Genomic DNA, 18,037 nt, shown 5'->3' on the forward strand with positions numbered 1-18,037 from the left:
TGTGTGTGTGTGCAGTGTGTGTGTGTGTGTGTGTGTGTGTGTGTGTGTGTGTGTGTTAAATCTAAGCCAAAGCAGAGTCTTGTGGGAAAATTGATAAACAAGGAGGCTTGAAAACCTCCTATGCACAATAAGTCTTTTCTGTCTCTAGGTTCAAAATCGGTTTAAATTACTACATGATCAAATTAAAGCAGGGCATGTCTGGACATCTTTCAATTAAAGAGAAATCCCATCATCAACTGTGAAAGGAATGTCCCTCTCCACGCTGTGACTGACCTCATTTCTTCTAGCACACTGTCTCTCAAGGTCCAACACAAATGCCCTACAAATGAGGCGGAGCTATAATTTTGCTTTTGAAAAATGAATAAAAATTCTGAGTTGCCTTAAGATTGCAGCATTGAAAAAGAAAATAAAGAAAGCACAGGGCGTGATGACGCATGACCCCAACTAACTGCTCCTACCCCCACAGGAAGCAGAGGCGGGCAGACCTCCGAACTGGAGGTTAGCATGGTCTACAGAGCAAGTTCCAGGACAGTGGACCTACATAGCCAGACTCAAAAAATACAGAAATGTGAGGCAGCCAACAGTGCTTTAATATAGTCATGTTTCACATAGCCTGGTACCTACAGCAAGATTCTGTCCATTGCACTGGGCTCTCAATATCACTTAATGAGTGAAGGCAACATGTGTACGGTTTTCAAGCCAACCATCTGTCTACCAGCCAGACTCTCAAACACTACAAAAACAGACACAAGCCACAGACACAGCTAGTACCACTGATGAAATCACTGTATTCAAGATATGGATAGAAGGAATTCTAAACACCATAGAAAAGGGCAATGTATGAGATGGACACAGCCTAAAAGGGGGAAATGCAAGCAAGGAAGAAAGCCTGGGTAAGACGGGACTCTGGAAAGGAAGCCAGTTAAGCTGACAGTGACATTAAAGTGATGGCCCTAGTGCTGACTCCCGCAAGTTGCATACACAAGGCTGACCACTTAAATCATAACGTGACACAGCCTCATTAGGAAAGCTAAAAACAAAGTAGAGCCACCTCTGGTTTTTGTTCATAGAGGTAACAATAGCGCAATCCACACATTTCTCTTTCCCGTGCTTTCTTTAGCGCTTGGTAGAACTACAGGCAGGGCTCCTCCCTCTGGGCATCCCTGCCACTGACAAGATCTGAAACACAGGTGCTCTGGGGTCTCCCTGCTAGCGCTTCTCCCTCATGGAGGCTCATCAGGGTGGTCTTTCAAAGGTAAGACACAGTTCTTCAACAACAGTCAGAAGCTGCAGACAGTCGTGAGAGAATTCTCTCACCTAGCTCAAAGCACTGACATTGCGTGCTTTCCTTTTTGAATCATCAACTGCATTTCCCCCATGATTATTCCATATTGCTGGAGTATGAAAACTTTGTTTCACATTGTACAGATATGTTTCCCCTCTGAACATGTCCCTACTCCATGAAAACTAAATACTGGATTACTCAATGCAAGCTGTAGACCTAAGACACAGGATGCTTAGCAACGGTACCCAGGAATCTGTTCTCGTTTCAGAGTATTATGTGAATCTAAACGTTTCTGTCATTTCTCATTCATTTCCTCTCATCCGCTACAATAAAAAATGCTAAATGAAGTCACTATCCTTGTTACATAAGATGCAAATCACAAGGCAAACAGATTGATTCATACTTGAAGTGTTGAGTCAGAAGGACAGAAATGTTTGTATAAAAATACTCATCTGTGAGGAAAGATGCTCAATTAGATACAGTTTTAAGGGGCTTTGTTAGATGCAGGGAAAACACAACTCCTTGAGCTCTGCTCCAATGCTTCTAAGCACTCTTCCGCTCCCTCAGGTATGTTATCTCCCCTTGTTAAAAGCATACAAAGGTGTGCACAGATGTGGGGTAATCTGTTGGCCATCCAAAGTGCTCCTCATTGCTGTGATTTACAGAGGAAAAGGGGAATTAGATGCACTGTGTGCTGTGGAAATATCCAACCCCAATAAGCCTATATATATATATATATAAAATCACATAATCCAGGCTACAGTGATGCCTCAAAGGTTAAGAGTGCTGACTGCTCTTCCAAAGGTCCTGAGTTCAATTCTCAGCAACCACAAGGTGGCTCACAGTCTTCTATAATGAGGTTTGGTGCCCTCTTCTGGCATGCAGGCATATATGTAGGTAGAACATCATGGATATAGTAATAATCTTTAAAAACAAAACAGAACACATAACTTAGTTATTATAATCATAAGCTATAAGCCTAGCCTGGGCAGATCTAACACTATATTAACATGTCTCATCACTATGAGACCACTTGCTACATGTGGTTTCTCCTGGCCACGTGGTTCTGCTCCAGCATAGCCTCCTCTTCAGTCCTCTCTCTTTCCCCTCTCCTTCTCTTCTCCTCTCTCCCTGCCCCCACTCTGCAACCTCCAGTCCCACCTTTCTCCTCCACTGCCCAGTCACAGGCTCTAGCCTTTATTGATCAGTTAAAATGAAGAAAAGGTTCACATGAGATCACCTGAATATGTGATGGACTGCATGCGAGCGACAACCTCTTTGAGGAAGCAAAATTAACATCAGAATTCAACACAATTATACTCTAAATCAGGCACTTTTATTGTGGCTCCCCAGTATCTAGATAGCAATGTTTATTATTATTATTATCATTTTACTTATTTATTTATTTAATGTATATGAGTACACCATTGCTCTCTTCAGACACACCAGAAGAGGGCATTGGATCCCACTGCAGATGGGTGTGAGCCACCATGTGGTTGCTGGGAATTGAACTCAGAACCTCTGGAAGAACAGTCGATACTCTTAACCGCTGAGCCATCTCTCCAGTCCCAGATAGCAATGTTTTTGTCCACAAGGTACATCCTGCCAGGGAGAGAAGCCTCAGCAGGCAGCAATTAACTGTGTTCCCACACGAAGTCTCACGCCCAAGGAAGCATATGGCAGAGCGGCCCAAGATACACTCCGTCAAACTGACTGTCAGGGTGCTGTTAACAAGTAACCTAACCATCCCTCTGCTTCTCCCCTGAGGTTTTGGGTACGGTTCTTCTCATCTAGACAGAACTATGGGAAGTGTTTGCCTGAATCTGAGACTCCCCCTACACCCTGGAGAGGCCTGCACCCCACCCAGTGTTCCCTCACCAGGTGGTAGCTGCAGTCTTGCTGTCTTTGATGGTCATAGGCCACCATCTTTTTCTAACCTCAGTTTACATTTGTTCTTGCTGACTTTCTCTCAGTCTGTATTTTTTCTCTCCTCTTTTTCTTTCCTCCCTCCATTTCTTCCTCCTTGGGAGAGGGAGGTAGTAAACAAGTACTCTACCACTGAGCTACACCCTTGGCCCTATATAATTTATAATGATGAAGCCGAAAGTGAATTCCCTTGGGATTGTGGGAAATTCCACCCCTGGGCAGTCCATCCTGTCTCAGATTCCTCACTTCTGTTTTCAGTTTGCTTTGAGGTAGGATCATGCTGGCCTCTAACTTGCTCTTCTCTAAGGATGACCTGAACTGACCTCTCTTCAGCACCCCACGGGCACCTACACACCCAGCTAAGTTCCTTCCTTCTAAAACGGAAACTATTAACAGAGACTGTCTGGGGACTCCAAGAGCTGATGCGGCAAAGCCCTGAGAATTGTGCCCAAGGCAGAGTAGGCTCTCAAGGGAAGCTGACCACACTTATCCACTTCTGTCTCTAGACTCCTTTCAGACCAGGGCCAGAAAATCTGTCCTTTAGAAGATTACCCAACAGGGAAGGCATTCCAGGTCTCTCTCAGGAAACATTACCTGAGAGAGACTCACCCCTACTAACTGCCACCCTGAATTCTGTATCTCCAAGCACGTCCGCAGTTGAGGAAGCATTTTTCGATTTTGAATTTTTTTTCGATTTTTTATTAGATATTTTCTTCATTTACATTTCAAATGCTATCTCGAAAGTCCCCTATACCCCCCCACCCTGCCCACCCACTCCCACTTCTTGGCCCTAGCATTCCCTGGTACTGGGGCATATAAAGTTTGCAAGACCAAGGAGCCTCTCTTCCCAATGATGGTCGATTTTGAATTATTAATTTAATGCCACGAAACCCATCTTTAGTGGGGGCAGAAAGGAAGCCTTGTCAAGGGTCATACACATAAAAATCAATTCAAATACACTTCAAGGAAGACTGATCTTATCAAAACGACCTAGAAAGATCCAAGGTGAGCAGTGCAAAACGCCTCTCTGGTTCACCTGTGTGGAGGCAGGGCACTGCAAAGCATCCCCGGGACTGAGGCCAGCTTGTTTCAGAACAATAGCCATGTGAGTCACTAAAGCCACCAAAGAAAACAAGAGGACTTCAAAGCCAACCTAGGAAATGAAGAAAAATGCTGTTTCAGGCCAGGCATGGTAGATGCGTGCCTTTAATACCAGCACTTGGAAGGCAGAGGTGGGTGAATCTCTGAATCTGAGGGCAGTCTGATCTACATAGTGGTTTCCAGGGCAGCCAGAACTATGTAGAGAAACACTGCTTCAAACAAACCAACCCCCCTTTTTGTCCAGACAAAAAGTTTTATTTTAATATTTTATGCTTTTATGTCTACTCATTCCTCAGGTTAAAACAAAACAAAACAATTTTTCTTACGTGTACAGGAGTTTTGCCTTTATGTACATCTATGTACCATGTGCATGTGTGATGCCCACAGAGGCCAGAAGAGAGTTGGAACTGGAGTTAAAGATAGTAGTAGCCATCACATAGGTACTGAGAATCAATCCTGGGTCCCCTCTGAAAGAGTGCCAGTGTTCGTAACTGCTGGCTGAGCCATCTCTTAGCCCCCTTTTTAAAGAAAACAACTGATATTTATATTTGGCTCTGAAGTACTAATTTGTCTCGAAGTAAAATCGCTTTTTTTTTTTTTTTGAGTATATAACAGTAATTAGACAGTAGCAGGAAGGTCTGTATAGAAGAGAGAGCTACAGGCCTGCTGGAGAAGTGAGAAATCAAAGAGATAACACAGAGATGCTGAGAAACACCACAAAGACCTGGTGGTGGAGGCCCTTCTGGCCATGAGTATACTTCAGTTAAGAGTCCAAATGACTATGGAAAGGTAAAAGTTAAAGTACAGTGGTTAATATGATCAACTTGACCCAAGGGCCTTCCCAAAAGCAAATATTAATAGCACCAATTTAAGCAAACACCTAGAGCTGCACAGTAAGAAGGCATTTGCATTACTACTAAAGCTTTTAGCAAACTGAGCCACAACAATAAACCCTGCCTTCACTTGTCTTCACACTCCTCTAAGTGGCCCTCTTGGGGAGAAAGAGAAGTTGGGAAAAAAGATTTCGATGGCTTATTGCTAAAAACAACAATGACAAATTACACTCAAGAAGAAATTATTTCCCATCATTCGTACATTAGTTTCCACCGTTCAGGTACACTCAAAGGTGATTAAGACTTCAGTAAAACTGGATTTCAAAACTCAAACAATGGCTTTTTTTTTTTTTTTTCAGGAAATCTCTTTGTCAGAAGCTCTACTTTATTCCTTAATACCTGCTTCTATTTTTTGCGTGGTGTGTTTATTCAACCGCTTCTGCAAAGTTGGCAACAAAATGTGTAGCTCTGACACAGAAAAGACCACTACAGCTTACCCACGGAAGAGGCTTCAGCCTAAGTCTGAACTGCCCCAGGGTTCAAATATACACGTCAGCACGCAACGCTAGAGGGTTCTGCATTATCAATTATAAAAACAAGAACCACTGGCCCTGTTTTAAGCTTCTTTTTGATGGATGCTCCATGCGTGCCATCAGATTCCCAAGGATTTGCTGCCACTTGGACCGACCCTGACAGCCACGTCTCGAAGCTCCTGGCTTATGTGCATCAACTCCAGGGTAAACCAGCCTCCACTGAAGCTATTACATTCACACTCCAAATACACTCTGACACACACAGCCCCCGTCTGCCTCATTTAAGAGATGTGTGATTCAGATAGATTGAGTCTAAGACAAAAAGAAAAGCCAAACCTTAGAGAAAATGCCTGCCGAAAGTTGCTAGCTGACAGAAACAAGGGCTTTGACAAGAAGCTACACATTTGCACTGAGAGGGTTAAAGAGGTAACAGAAAGCCTTCCAATTCCAAAAAGGATGAGCGCAGATGCTCCGCTAGATCCTCTTCTCAATGCTCCCAGCCAAGTTTGAAGGCCACGAAAAGGAATAAGCAGATGGTTCAATGTGAGCAAGTCAAAAGGAAGTTGCATTTGCCTTATTCGGCTTCCTAGCAACTAAACCAAACGATGCCAAGAAAGCCAGCCGGCTCTAAGGAGCAGCGCTGCAGGGAATTGGAAACCCAGCGGTCAGGCAGTGTTGCTAGAATTGCCAACCCCATTAAACCCATATAAAAAACCCACACAACCCGGTTATTATAATTGTAAGCTATATGCCCAGATTGGACAGATCTAAAACTATACTAACTTATTCCCCAGCTATACCTGGGCATGTGGTTCTAGTCCATCATGGCTTCCTTCTCCTCTTCTTCAGTCCTTTCTTCTTCCCCTCTCCTCCTTTCCCTCTCCTTCCATCTGTAAAACCTCCAGTTCCACCTTTCCCCTCCACTGCCTTTATTGACTGGTTTAAATGGGGAGAAGATTCCCATGAGATCACCCGAGTACGTGAGAGACAAGCCGTGATGATGGATGAACGGTGATAGATGTGATAGACTGCTCCTTTCAGGGAAGTGGGGGCAACTTCTTTTAAGGGAGCAGAATTAATATCAGAATACAAAGGACATCAGGACAACTTACAACAGGGCAGAGCAGGAAAAACCTTAAGACATCTCCACCTGGCAAAACAAATCCTTTGCTTACCAATACCCAACCTCCCCACTTTCCCATAGCTCCAGCTTCAGTCTACCTACCCATGCACTGAGGGTACCTTTCAAACTCCACTGACATCAATTGAGCAGACAGGCACAACTATCAAAAGATAGCTCCCCACTTCTGCATTGGAGGGAAGGGTTCACACTCTTAGCACACTACAGCCAGCTGGACAACGGATTCTGCAAGTCAAGAGGACAGCCTCATTGCCAGCCGTGGTCAAACACTGCTGAGAAACTCAGGCGGTATTCCCAAGCCATGATCCCCAAAGCCTGAAATCAGATCTAGTGGAGAAAGGGTGTATTCCTGAAAAACAGACTGAGTAGCCACTAACCAGACCAGAGACTTTCCTGAACAGGTTGCCTAATGGAATGCACTTGACAGGAACTCCCTCTATAAGAACACCTACACATACATGTTATATGCCCACTACAGTGCAAGTGATCAAACCACGTCTTGGATATTATTAAGCATTGCATGGTCACCCTGGCCTAGCAATGCAGTATAACCAGTGATAACCACTAAGACCTCATATATGAAATAAATAAATATTAAAAAAAAAAAGAGTACATACTGCTCTTGTAAAACAAGACCCATTTGGGTTACTAGAACCCACCTCAGGTGACCTACAAAAACCCCGAGGACCCAACACCCTCATGGGGACTCCATGAGTACCCGAACCCACAGATTCACATACTTCCACACACATACAAATATTTCCATTTAAAAAACAACCAGCTGATGAGGGCAACGTGTACCTGTTACTTCAGTGCTGAGGGAGCAGACCCACTAGGATCCCTCAGCTACTCTAGTCATTCAATTCAGCTGACGTGGCAAGTTCCATGTTAAATAAGACAACCTGTCTCAAAAAATAAGGTAGAGAATGACATCTAGTCTTTGTACATGGGTATGTACACACACACACACACACACACACACACACCCTACACCTCCCCACACACAAGTAAAACATAAACTCATCATATAAACAATCCACTCCTAGTTACTTACATTCTTACTATAATGAAATGGCCGTGGCTGTGTAACTTCATAAAGAAAAAGTATTTCCTTTATAGTTATAAAGGCTTAAAATCCAAACTGCTAGTTCACTGTAGGGCCCCTGTAGTAAAAAATAGGAACGAGGGATCACAGGGCCAAACAGGAACCCAGAGAGACTTGGGGTTCCAACACAGGCTTATATCAAATCTCAGCCAAGCCAGATCCTCTCGAGCTCAGAGCTCTTCTGGAGGCGGTGTCCTCCCACTAGTCATAGTCTCCCAGGGGGCTCCTTTCCAACACTACCATTAGGAATCAAGCTTTATTATTATTATTATTATTATTATTATTATTATTATTATTATTATTATTATTATTATTTGGTTTTAGTTTTGTTTTGTTTTTTTTTGAGACAGGGTTTCTCTGTATAGCCCTGGCTGTCCTGGAGCTCACTCTGTAGACCAGGCTGACCTCGAACTCAGAAATCTGCCTGCCTCTGCCTCCCGAGTGCTGGGATTAAAGGCATGAGCCACCACGCCCGGCTAAGAATCAAGCTTTTAACACTTGAGCACACACATTAACAGCATAGCAGACGTACCTACCCAGACTCTCCATGCACTGTACTGTTCCTAGAGGCTTCGTGTGAAGAGCAACTAGAAACCAACAACAGATGACCGTATAGTCTGCCTTCACTGAACTGCCACGACAAAGCACCAGAAACCACGTGGCTTCAAAAACAGAATTTTATTTCTCAGGGTTCTGGTGGGAGGCCCGAGGTCAGAATGGTCCATTGCGGGTCCTCTCCCTGGGTTAGAGACAACAGTCTTCTAGAAATCTCGTTCTTCTTACACAAAGCAACCAACCAATCCAGCTGTATCAGGGCTTGCACCTCTGGTATTGTTCAACTTTAATTACCTACTTATGCTCTGTCTCAAATACAGTGGCATTGGGGATTTCAAGAGTTTGCCAGCCTGGCTGGGCAGCCATGTCTGGGGCCCACATTACCACCAAGAGCCATGCAGATGTCTGGCGTCTGTGATACAGCCTGAAACATGTTGATGTCTGTCGAACTTGCTACCACCATGGGCCATATTGATGTGAGTGACCAGGGCTGCCACCTGACACCACAATGATGTCTGGGTCCATGCTGCCACTGGACCCATGGTCTTACCAAAGCCAGGGTCTGTGTTGATATTCGTTGCCCATGTTCCTATCAAAAGCCATGGGGTAGTCCCCGGTCTGTGCTGTGGCCCGAGGCCTTGTTGGTGTCCAAGGCCCGTGTTACCATGGCCATGCAGCTGCGGAGGGCCATACTGATGTGGGTAGCCTGTGCTGCCACCTGACACCATGGTGATATCCAGGCCCACGCTGCAATGTGATGACTTTGTCTAGGTCAGTGTTACCCCACAGCCAGGGGTCTGTGTTGATATCTGTGGCCTCTGTTGCCAGAAATCAAATGGAGACCCATAGTCTGTGCTCTCTCAGGCTGTGAAGAGCAAGGAGGTCACTTTTGCGGTGGTATGGATGACTGCAGATGCACAGGTGGAAGGGAGAGGCATGGAAGATTTCTCTGACAACCTCTACTCCCAACCTCCACCCCTGCAAAAAAAAAAAAAAGTAACAGCTTAGGCAGGAAGCCACTGATGAAAACTCTTAGAGTGTGGTGAGCTACGGTCACTTGATCTTTGACAAGGGAGCTAAAACCATCCAGTGGAAAAAGGACAGCATTTTCAACAAATGGTGCTGGCACAACTGGCGGTTATCATGTAGAAGAATGAGAATTGATCCATTCTTATCTCCTTGTACAAAGCCCAAGTCTAAGTGGATCAAGGAACTCCACATAAAACCAGAGACACTGAAATCGATAGAGGAGAAAGTGGGGAAAAGCCTCGAAGATATGGGCACAGGGGAAAAATTCCTAAACAGAATAGCAATGGCTTGTGCTGTAAAATCAAGAATTGACAAATGGGACCTCTTAAAATTGCAAAGCTTCTGTAAGGCAAAAGACACCGTCAACAAGACAAAAAGGCCACCAACAGATTGGGAAAGGATTTTTACCAATCCTAAATCTGATAGAGGACTAATATCCAATATATACAAAGATCTCAGGAAGCTGGACTCCAGAAATTCAAATAACCCCATTAAAAAATGGGGTACAGAGCTAAACAAATAATTCTCAACTGAGGAATACCGAATGGCTGAGAAACACCTGAAAAAATGTTCAACATCCTTAGGCATCAGGGAAATGCAAATCAAAACAACCCTGAGATTCCATCTCACACCAGTCAGAATGGCTAAGATTAAAAATTCAGGTGACAGCAGATGCTGGCGAGGATGTGGAGAAAGAGGAACACTCCTCCATTGCTGTTGGGATTGCAAGCTTGTACAACTACTCTGGAAATCAGTCTGATGGTTCCTCAGAAAATTGGACACAGTACTACCGGAGGACCCAGCAATACCTCTTCTGGGCATATACCCAGAAGATCTTCCAACTGGTAATAAGGACACATGCTCCACTGCTTGTGGACGTTGTACATCGTGGTGCGGAGCCTAGTGCGCTCCACAATGTTCATAGCAGCCTTATTTATAATAGCCAGAAGCTGGAAAGACCCCAGATGTCCCTCAATAGAGGAATGGATACAGAAAATGTGGTACATTTACACATTGGAGTACTACTCAGCTATTAAAAACAATGAATTTATGAAATTCTTGGGCAAATGGATGTATCTGGAGGATATCATCCTTAGTGAGGTAACCCAATCACAAAAGAAGTCACTATATATGCACTCACTGATAAGTGGATATTAGTCCAGAAACTTAGAATACCCAAGATACATTTTGTAAAACACAAGAAAACCAAGAAGGAAGACCATCGTGTGGATACTTCATTCCTCCTTAGAATAGGGAACAAAATAACCATGAAAGGATATAGGTAAAGAGACAAAATTTAGAGCTAAGATGAAAGGATGGACTATCCAGAGACTACCCCACCCGGGGATCCATCTCATCATCAGCCACCAAACCCAGACACTATTGCACATGCCAGCAAGATTCTGCTGAAGGGACCCTGATATAGTGGCCTCTTGTGAGGCTATGCCAGAGCCTGGCAAACACCGAAGTACATGTTCACAGCCAGCTATTGGATGGAACACAGGGTCCCCAATGGAGGAGCTAGAGAAAGTACCCAAGGGGCTGAAGGGGGCTGCAACCCTATAGGTTGCAATATGAACTAACCAGTACCCCCTGAGCTCGTGTCTCTAGCTGCATATGTAGCAGAAGATGGCCTAGTCAGCCATCATTGGGAAGAGAGGCCCCTTGGTCTTGCAAACTTTATATGAACCATCACAGGGGAAGGCCAGGGCCAAGAAGTAGGAGTGGGTGGGTAGGAGAGCAGGGGCAGGGGGAGGGTATAGGGAACTTTGGGGATAGCATTTGAAATGTAAATAAAGAAAATATCTAATAAAATTAAAAAAAAAAAGTGTGGTGGGGATGCTGAACTGTAGCTCTCCACAACTGATGGCTTCCCGGGGTCGCAGGATGGGAAGGACTCAGTTCTATTTAAGTTGCAGGCCACTGAGAGTTTGACAGTGCTCCAGTGAGTCTATAGAGAATACAAATTGGATTCTTTTTTTTCCTAATTTTTATTTTTGTTTATTTATTTATTTATTTATTTGGTGGAGGAGGTCACAAGGGTGAGGGATAAACACGGGAAGACTGGGAAGTGAGTGTGATGGGATGCATGATGTGAGTCCCAGAGGATCACTGAAAATACTACATGAAAAAAAAGAGAGAATTTCAACATATGACCGAGGGAAATGGGCTAGGACTGAGAGAGCTGAGTGGCAGAGCACTTGCCTGTGTGCAAGGCTTCAGGTGTGACCCTAGCACTGTAAATAAATAATAACAAAAGGGAAAGGGTTTACGGATCCAGCACTATAGATAGTTACTAAATAATGACACCGAAAGACAAAATGAGTAACCCTACAAGTATTTCCTGCATAATTCACTTCATATGCTTTTTTATAAGATTATATACAAGTATATAAAATGGAAACAAAACTAGTAAAAGGGTCATATTAATTGTTGCTGAAGACAGGTTAAAAAAAAGCAGACTGAATTACAGAGACCCAAGAAAGCTTGGGGTGGTGTCTGTGTGTTCACTGTCGTGATTATAAAGATAGTCTGACATCCACTGGCCAGAATCAAATTATACATTTTAATCTGTAGCTTACTATTAGTTGAATATTCTACTTCAGTATTATACTCCATAAAACTAGTTATGGAGCTAAAATAATACTGGTGACAACCTCAGCTTTACTGGGTGGTGATATTCATCTTTAATCCCAGCACTCGAGAGGCAGAAGCAGATAGATCTCTGAGTTTGAGGCCAGTCTGGTCTACAGAACTAATTGTGGGACAGCCAGGGCTACCCAGAGACTCTGCCCCAGCCTCTTCCTAGCTCATTTCTTGCTCCTTTAACATCAGTAATGGGCTTCAGCATTTTTCAGGCTTTGTGCTGATCAGAGGTTACTCAGAGTCTGATGTCACGGTGTGGAGAGAGCCCCCTTGAAGACAATCAATGAGGCACTCTCAGGTTAAGTGCGCACACCTTCCCAAGGCCTCCAGGAAGGCCACGGTGATTATTTTTAACTTTTTACTGTTGCATCTCAATTACCTCAACTTCTAAGACGGCTGATCTATTAAATTCTCAGAGTAGGAATCTCTGGGGATGAATTTTAAAATTAAAAAGATTTTTAAGGATCTACTCTTAGAAGTTCCATCATAATTTTAAATTTCACTAGAAACAGTTTGAATTTTTAACATTCCTCTGGAGAAATTTTAACCAAGCCTGTAGAAACAAAGTAACTTGGCTTTGTCGAAGAGACAAGAAAACCAAAGGCGCCTTCAGTTCTTTCCCTATCCCTGCCCCAGCCCTACCTTTTAGAGCACAGCTAAGAGGCAGTGGTTGCCAGGGATTTGAGGGAAGGAGATGAGCAGGGGGCAGTTTGCTTATGATCTGAGTATATCCCCCAAGAGCTTGTGTGCCCTCGGGCAGTAGTGCCTAAAAGTGGGGCCTTGTTAAAGAAGTCACTGGGTCACCGGTGCAGCTGTGCTTGGAAGAGGAGCGTAAGGTCGCTCTTAGAGAGGATGTCTAAATTCTTGAGAGAGTTAGTGTCTTAGTTTTGTTTCCTGCTGCTATGATAAAATACCCACCACTGAAGCAATTTAAGAGAGAGAGCATTGCTGGGCAGGGTGCCACACACCTTTAATCCCAGCACTTGACAGGCAGAGGCAGGCGATCTCTGTGAGTTTGAGGCCAGTCTGGTCTACAGCACAAGTTCCAGGACAGCCCGGGCTGCACAGAGAAACCCTGTCTAGAAAAACAGAGAGCGAGAGGGGGATGTGGGAGAGAGGGAGAAGAAGAGAGGGGAAGAGAGAAGGAGGGAGGGAGAGAGGAGGGGGGACAGAGAGGAAGGGAGAGAGAGTGTGTGTGTGTTTCAGGTTATATATAGTCCATCATTTTAGTAAACTCAAGGCAGCAGGTACTTGAAACCCTTAATCATACTGCAACAACAATTGAGGGCAGAGAGGAATAAATGAATGCCTGCTCAGCTGACTTTCTCCTTTTCATTCAGTTTAGGACCCAAGGCCCAGGGAATGGTGCTGCCCACAGTGGGCAGGTCCTCTCACATCAATGAACACAATCAAAATCATCCATCAGTCATTGTCAGAGGCCATTTCCCCAGGGGATTCTAGATTGAATTAAGATTAATTTAAAACTAAACATCACAACTGGTATTGAGAGTAAGCCAGTCCACTGAGTCATGCTCTGTTTTCCTGTTGCTGGTGATGTGGTCTCTCTCCTTTCAGCATACACTCGCATCATAGCTATCTACCACGAGGTCCTTGGGAGCGCTAAGGCAGTAGTAACAGAGCTATGCCCGTGAATCTCCCAATAACCAACTTCTTCCTTCTGTTATCCTGCCTCAGGGATTTCAGTATTGCCATAGTTAGGGTCTTCACTGCTGTGATAAAACACCACTACCAAAAGCAACTTGGGGAAGAAAGGATTTAAGTTCAGCTCCCAGTCCATCATGAATTGGAAGTCAGGAGAGAAACCTGAGGCAGGAACTGAAGCAAAGCAAATCCCTGCTCAGCTGCCTTGGGGGTTTGCTCACTCCTGACTTGCTCAGCCTGCTTTCTTATACACCTCAGAACCACCAGTCCAAGGATGGTCCTCTTCCACATAAATCATTAGTCAAGGAAAACTCTCCCATAGAGCCAATCTGGTGGGCCCCTTTTCTCAGGTGAGGCTCCCTCTTTCCAAATGACTCTAACTTATGTCAAGTTAACAAACACTGTGTCAGTTATAGCAATGGAATGTGAATGAATAGACACGGGATGATTTTTTTTTTATGTTTAGCTTATTTTTAGTTGTATGTATGCATGTACAGGTATGTGCACATGAGCACAGTTGCCCATGGAGGCCAGAAAAGAGAATAGTATTCCCCCTGGTGCTGGAGTTACAGGTCAGCCACCTGATGTGGTTGCCAAGAGCTGAATTCAGGTCCTGTGGGAAAGCAATACACTTTTTTAACCACCATGTCTAAATGGAGTCCATCACTTTGTCACAGAGCGTGGTTCTCAGCACTCTAAACACTCCTGTGTGTGACAGAGCTAGAGAGGTGGCTCAGCAATTAAGGGAGAGCACTTGTTGCTCTTCCAGTGGGCCCAGATTCAATTCCCAGCACCCATAGAGTTGCTTACGAATGTCTGTAACTCCAGTCCTTAGGAGATCCAATGCCCTCCTCGGGCTTCCGTGGGCACTAGGCACACATGTGGTGCACTAACACTCGTGCAAGTAAAACATGTAATTTTTCAAAAAAAAAAAAAAAAAAAAAAAAAAAAAAACAAATTTCACTGAAGAGTGCTGGCTCTTCTTTGTTTTTTTCTGTAGGAAAATAGGTTGGTGTGAGTTGGCTCAAATTTCGCAGTCCAAGTTTAGGCTTTGCAATGCCCTCTAGTGGGAATATTCATAAGATCATTGAGCAGCCAGTGGTAGAATGGCTCTGTGGGACACGGAAGTTACCTGATCCGCCTTTTTGCCAGGAACTGCCCAGAGTCAGGTCATCATCCTCACCAGGGCTTGCAGGCATCCACTTCAACCTACCTTGGCCTCCTTCCTCTCCAACCTGTCTCAAGTTGCTCTTTCCTGAAGGTTCTTTCGTTGTCCTCTGTGTCTTAAATACACATCTCCTGGATATGGAATGTCACGCTCCTTCCTTTGGGTGCAACCCAAATGTGACAGGCCAGGGAGGACCTTTTATCCTCTCAGTTACCTAAGTTCCTTGTTCTGACACGTTTCCTTCAATATCTGACATACCACTATCTTCCCACCACCTGAAGTCACGGTTCCATCTAGATTTTTCTGGGTTTTTGTTTGTCTTTAACTTAAAATCTTTCTATTCCAAGATTATATTCAGGATATATAGCACAAAGCCATTATGTATCCAGAAGCGCTTGGCTATAGCAATGATCTTAATAATCTTCAGGAATACTGGCCACATCTCACATTCTCATGTCCTGTGTGTTACCTCTTTCCTGGTGGGAAGAAAAGCTCCCCAACAGGCGTTTTATCTGTTCACTGATGTTCCTCAACACCCGGGCCAGACCCTGTCACCTTGCAGGTATGCAGTGACCCACTGCCACATGAATGTTCTTGTTACCTTCAAGCAGAGACCCCCTCCTTTCTCATGTTGTAAATAAACAAAGCAAGTCCCCAGGTGGGGTGTGTGTGTGTGTGTGTGTGTGTGTGTGTGTGTGTGTGTGAAGTAACCTGTTAGTTAGAACAAGCAGACATCTTCAATTTCCCACCAGTCTAACACTTCAAGCTGCCCTGAGGCAAAAGCTGGGAACTGGTCTTGGTCCTGAGTCTCAGCTCCCTCAATAGCCTTCTCTGTATATGGTTATTTGGGTAACAAACTTGGACATTTTACTACATTCTGTCATGATTTTATAGATTTGTCTAGACAAACAGGAGAATATGCTGACATGCCTCACTGGGAGAAATCTAGGGAGTGCAAAGGAAAAACAAGTGAGCTCTTTCAGTCCATGTCAGAGCTTATTAGGCCCTGGCCAATCACCACTAAGTGGCAGGGAATTCCTTCAAAGCTATGTGTAAGTGGGAAAATATGGGTCACTTCTCCACCTGTCCCATCAACTCCTGTCGAATACCCAGTGTAAAACAACTGACAAATTATTCCTCTCTTTGCTTCTCTGCCCTAAAGGGTCTCCAGACTATACCAGACTGGCCACTGGCCACTAACTACACGTTTTTATCTATAGCCACTAACTACATGTGCCTGTCTGTCTGTCTATCTATCTATCTATCTATCTATCTATCTATCTATGGACTGAGAGAGGAGAGAGAGAGCGCATGCCCAGACTGATCTTAAACTCATGGCAATCTTCCTGCCTTAGCTTCCCAAGTGTCAAGGTAATTACAGTGACACAAACTATACCTAGCTGACAGTTCTACGTTTTACTCATTCTTTTAAAATATTTTCTCAGCAAAAAAGTATCAGGAATTTTCTGTCCATGATGGCTGCTGGGCAACCTTTCAGTTGTGTTTTAGTGACCCCTGGATGTGCTGGGAATCCAATTTTATTTCCTTACAGATCAGAGCATCTAGAATCTACTAAGGGTGTACTGCCAAACACATTTTTTTGCCACCCATTGTTCAGTAGTCAGCAAGCTGTAGGTAAATATTAACAGGACCCTTGGAAAGGCTTTGTTCCTCAAGGAAGAGTAGATGTGCACAGTGGTAGCCCCGCTAGCCTCAAAACACTTCAGCATTTCCTCCGAAGACTACCCTTCAAAACAAAAGCAACCCAAGCGACAAAACTACCCCCACACCTGCTCTACGGAGTCCATACTCAAGAGATATTTTGTGTCGTCGCGGCGGCACCGGTGGGAGCGGGGCCCTGGTCTAGGAGTGGCGAGCGGACTGGCGGCGGAGGCCTTGTAGCGGCGGCGGAGGCGGCGGCTTAAGGCGCAGGCGTGGTCCGTTGGGTGCGAGTCCTCGGAGCCCACGAGCGGCCTCTCAGCCCTCTCTCCTGCCCGTCGGAAACCGGGAGCCAGGGACCCGCTTAGCCGGCGTCATCATGACCAAGGCCGGTAGCAAGGGCGGGAACCTCCGCGACAAGCTGGACGGCAATGAGCTGGACCTGAGCCTCAGCGACCTGAATGAGGTCCCCGTCAAGGAGCTGGCTGCACTTCCCAAGGCCACCGTATTGGATCTGTCCTGCAATAAACTGAGTACTCTTCCGTCGTATTTCTGTGGCCTCACGCACCTGGTAAAGCTGGACCTCAGCAAGAACAAGCTACAGCAGCTGCCTGCAGACTTTGGCCGCCTGGTTAATCTTCAGCATTTGGATCTCCTCAACAACAGGCTGGTCACCCTGCCTGTCAGCTTTGCCCAGCTCAAGAATCTGAAGTGGTTGGATCTGAAGGACAACCCCCTGGACCCTGTCCTGGCCAAGGTGGCAGGTGATTGCTTGGATGAGAAGCAATGTAAGCAGTGTGCAAACAAGGTGTTACAGCACATGAAGGCCGTGCAGGCAGATCAGGAACGAGAGCAGCAGCGCCGGCTGGAAGTGGAGCGAGAGGCAGAGAAGAAGTGGGAGGCCAAGCAGCAAGCAAAGGAAGCGAAGGAGCGTGAGCTGCGGAAACGGGAGAAGGCGGAGGAGAAGGAGCGTCGGAGGAAGGAGTATGACGCTCAGAAAGCGTCCAAGCGGGAGCAAGAGAAGAAGCCTAAGAAGGAGGCAAACCAGGCCCCGAAATCGAAGTCTGGCTCTCGTCCTCGCAAGCCACCACCCCGAAAACACACTCGCTCCTGGGCTGTGCTGAAGGTGTTGCTGCTGCTGCTGCTGCTGCTGCTGTGTGTAGCAGGAGGGCTGGTTGTATGCCGGGTGACAGGGCTGCACCAGCAGCCCCTCTGCACCAGCGTGAACACCATCTACGACAATGCGGTCCAGGGCCTGCGTCATCATGAGATCCTCCAGTGGGTCCTGCAGACCGACTCCCAGCAGTGAGCTCACCCTCAGCACCCGCCGCCTCCCAGCCTTGGAGCTTGGATTCCTATGGAATTGGGCTCTGCTGGACACAACCTCTTTTTAG

General features: G+C 45.4%; 1 pseudogene across 1 annotated transcript; it reads left to right on the forward strand.

The window, feature by feature from the left end:
- The first annotated feature begins 16,816 nt into the window (after nucleotides 1-16,816).
- Nucleotides 16,817-18,031, forward strand: LOC110337510 (annotated as a pseudogene). Its single transcript, XR_002381267.1, has one exon. The product of XR_002381267.1 is annotated as a leucine-rich repeat-containing protein 59 pseudogene (transcript).
- The last annotated feature ends 6 nt before the right edge of the window (nucleotides 18,032-18,037 follow it).

This window comes from Mus pahari, chromosome 20 (assembly GCF_900095145.1).
Source record: "Mus pahari chromosome 20, PAHARI_EIJ_v1.1, whole genome shotgun sequence".
Classification (NCBI taxonomy): Eukaryota; Metazoa; Chordata; class Mammalia; order Rodentia; family Muridae; genus Mus; species Mus pahari.